The 4,331-nt window shown below is 33.0% G+C and overlaps 1 pseudogene; it reads left to right on the top strand.

Moving 5' to 3' along the window:
- Positions 1–2,051: 2,051 nt before the first annotated feature.
- On the top strand, positions 2,052–3,919 carry LOC149158348 (arginine decarboxylase-like; annotated as a pseudogene).
- Positions 3,920–4,331: the final 412 nt, after the last annotated feature.

Consider the following 4,331-nt stretch of genomic DNA (forward strand, 5'->3'; position numbering starts at 1 on the left):
GTTCGTTACCGTAACGATTGTTATTATATTTTCAAGAATAAGATCCGGAATTTATTTCATATACCCAACCAACCATGACTAAATGAGTTCATGTTTTGTGTGTACAGATAAATAATATATGTTTTTGTGTGTACAGATAAAATTAAAGGAATTTAAAGAAAATATCATCATAAGAAAGCAAATGATATTATCTAAATCATTAAATTAAAATTAATATATTTAATTATGTATCCCGTGTATTGTTTTTCGTTGTTAAATTTGATGTGTTAGATGATTAAAAGGATTATCATAGGTGGTTATAGTAAGTTCGTTACCGTAACGATTGTTATTATCTTTTCATGAATAAGATGCGGAATTTATTTCATGTACCCAACCAACCATGACTAAACGAGTTCATGTTTTGTGTGTACAGATAAATAATATAAGTTAGTTGAAATGAGATGCTAATTACTATCAAAAGTAGCACAGTCTCAAAATTGTCTCTGTCTGACATATCGTAAGAAAATTTATGACATCATAATTTAAAGGTGCAACGATGAGTCTGGTATGATGAATCGCTAGTCAGCAGACCATTAAATAAGTAAAGGTATTCAACCTGGATAAATTAGAAATTACTTTTCTTATACCTTCCAATAATTTATTTAAAATATAGTTTTAATTGTGCTACCGTGTTTTGTTCCGTAAGTTACGTTCAAGGGGAAGCGGCTAATTAGATAAGATTTTCGGGGAGTCTAAGCATATTTAAAAAATCTATAAACATAGTGAATATTTTGTGAAAATAATTAGATAAAATAATTATTTTGATAATTATAATTAACTATGGTTTATGTTTTTTTTCAATGGTTTATTCATGGTGAAATGGGATACATGGTTCAAACCTTTTCAAGAAAACTAATTTTACTCTTCCTGTAATTTCATGGCATTGGAAGCTTCATTAATTTCACTATGGTGTTTCATATTTGTCATTGTTCTTTGTTCCATATTACATTTTTTATGGGTTATATTGTCTGCATTTTCATTTAAATAACTCGATATAACTCAATTCTTTTTCATTAATTTTAGTTACAAAAATTATTTTGATTTTTTATGTTTTTTCGTTAACTGATTATGATTTTTTAATAACAATTAATTTAGTTATATAAATTAACTGGTTAGTAAACACTAATAAAATATAAACATAAATTTTTGATAAACATCAAAACATTTATTTGATACATTTCACATTATTAAATTATAAAAAATCATAAAAATTAACTAAATTATTAATTATTTATAATTATTATTATTATGATTATTATTAAATATTTATACATTTACAAAAATCACGTGACAATATTCTTAACCATGGAGATTTACCCTCACTTTATAGGCTTTGTACAATACCATGGATAAATATCATGGCTTATCAATACTAAATGTCCAATAAATCATGAGTCATTGATTCACCCTCACTTTATAGGCCTTGTTACAATAACATGGATAAATATCAAGGCTTATCAATACTAAATGTCCAATAAACCATGAGTCATTTCATATGGCACTAGTTATTTTGACATTTTTAATTAATTAGTTTAATTAAAAATAAAAAAAGGGCATTACTAATTTGGATATAAATCTTAACATTTTATTTTTGTATACAACTAAGAATATTTTAAAATATTTTGTGGAGGTTAAATTCACCTAATAATTATTGATAATTAAATTAAATTATGGAATCCCTATTCCAAAATAGGCACATGCCTTTGCGTTGTTTTGTATTGATTAACCTCAATGTCAAAAAATAACAAATGCTTCAAACTAATAATTGTGTCGTAAGGTGTTTCCCTCAAGAAGAACTCCCCTATGTGCTTAGGGTGTTTCCCTTTGAGAAGAACTCCCCTATGTTCCGTTGTGTATTGTCTTGCATCATTGATCTGATGTGTTAGATGATTAAAATAAATTTCGTTGTTGGATCATCATAAGCAGTTACAGTAAACGTTGCACTAGAAGTTCGTTACAGTAACGACCCATGCTACTCTAAATCCTGAGAGATAGTAAAATGGTGGGAAGGGATGCTTCCCCTGGCTTGCTATGGATTTACTAGGGAGGGCTCTCTTCCTGTTCTTTTGGTTTTGATTTTTCCCAGCCCCTTGTTTTCTAATGGCGGTAATGTAGGCATTGTTGTTGCACCTATCTCCTCGTATGTTTCTCATTCTTTTGTGTTGTATAGATTTGAGGGGTGGGTAGCTCCACATTGTGTGGTGAATTATAATGGGAATGAGGTTCTTCAACCTCATGGTTATCATACTCTTCTTTCTGAAGAAATCAATTTGATGAAGCTCATCAAGAAGGTGGTTGGATCCAAATATTTAGGAGGGTTGGGAATGTTGGCACCACTTATTATTAGGGTTCTTAATGTGCTGAAGCAGAGGCTGGAATCTCTACAATTGACCTTTGATTTTGCAATGTCGATGAAGTCGTATGAGTCTTATTTTCAAGGGTTTTATCCTATTAAATGCAATCAACATTGATATGTTGTGGAGAACGTTATGGAGTTTGGGCTAGAAGTTGGGTCAAAACAAGATATGTTGCTAGCCATGGCTTGCATGTGTAAAGAAAGCCCTAAGGCTTTTCTTGTCTATAATGGATACAAAGATGAAGAATATATTTCACTGGTGCTTACTACCATACCCTTGAATTTTAATTGCATTATTGTGTTGGAGAAAGAAGAAGAATTTTATTTGGTGCTTAGTGTGAGCTGCAAGTTAACTGTGAGGCCTATTATTAGGGTTCAATCCAATTTGAGGACAAACATGGTGGCCATTTCGATGCCACATCTGGTGAGAAAGGAAAATTTAGGCTCACGAGTTTGGAAATTGTCGGCATCATTTGGTAATTATAGAAATTGGGGATGTTGGATTGTATCGAGCTCCTTAATATCCATATTATGTCTTAGATCCCATGCATTGAAGTTCTTAATGATGATGTGAGTGAAGTGTTGTATATATAATGTGAATTGGTTAAGTTGGGCACTAATATGAAGATCATTGACATTGGAGGAGGGCTTGGTATTGATTATGAAGGTACCAAGTCTTCTTGCTCTTATATGTTTGTTGCTTACAATTTGGAAGAATATGCAGCGGTTGTGGTCAGGGAAGTCCCTGAGGCCTGTAACTAGAAAGGGGTAAACCATCTAATCACATGCAGTGAATGTGGGAGACCTCTAATTTCACACTATTCTCTTGTGGTGTTTGATGTTGTGTGTGTGGATGAAAAAAAGGACTTTGTATCTGTAGTGGTGGCTGGAACAGTTCTGAAGCCTCTGGTGGAAACTTTTCATAAGGAATTAATGGGTGAGTATAAGGCAGTCATGGCTTATACTACCATGGGGGATTTCCACAACAGTCAAATCCACATAGAGCATATGAAAGGAAGGTGCCTATATTTATTCAAATAAGCGCGTCTGAGGCCTTAAACCTTGGCCACTATAGATGGGAGGTGTGATCTTGTATCTTCTCCTGTTGCCAGAGGGCCTGCCATGTTCCACATACATCTATTAATATTCAAGTCAATTACTGCCTTCTGGGAAATTGGCCAGTTGTTTCCAGTGATGCCTATCCAAAGGCTGAACAAGCGACCCACTGTGTGTGGCATTTTGTTGGACCTCACATGTGACAGTGATGGAAACATGGACACTTTCATATCTGATGATGATAGTGGTGGAACCTCAACCAATTTTCTTAATTTAATGATGCATGAACCCATAATGATGTTCGGTTCTCTCAAGCATCACATTGAGGTCTCCCTGCACTTGGATGAAGATTGTAACTTGGACTTTTCCATCTCTATCCTTATCACCATTCCTTCCACATTCAACTCTCTGTCATACCTCTCCTCCTCGTCATACGCCTCTTCTTTCTTCAGTGATGATGATGAATAATCCCATGACTAGGACCATGACCATGACCATGATACCTAGTAACCCTACTCTAGGTTTGTTGATAAAAATCAACCATTCATTTTCCCTAAATTTTTAGTTGGATTAGGTATAGTTATGTTTGTAAGTTATTTCTTCATATGTAGAGGGTCATTTATAGCAACGTCAACAACAACCATGTTTTGAACTTCATTATGGAATGAGAAAAAAAAAAATTGAGATGTAAAGTCATTTCTTAGTGTTAATTGTACATGTGATTTTGTAGATTTTGAATGGTGAGTTCATTTTATTTGATTGTAACCCATATTTAGAAGGTTAGAGGTCCCTCTCTTAACTGTTTTGATAAAAATACTATCTTTATTTTCAATCTCCCATTTTAAAATGTGAATTTCTAACTGAAATGGACGTTGGATTG

Source organism: Pinus tabuliformis, chromosome 5_2, assembly GCF_031772625.1.
Source record: "Pinus tabuliformis cultivar Carrire ecotype Pingquan chromosome 5_2, CPIR1, whole genome shotgun sequence".
NCBI lineage: Eukaryota > Viridiplantae > Streptophyta > Pinopsida > Pinales > Pinaceae > Pinus > Pinus tabuliformis.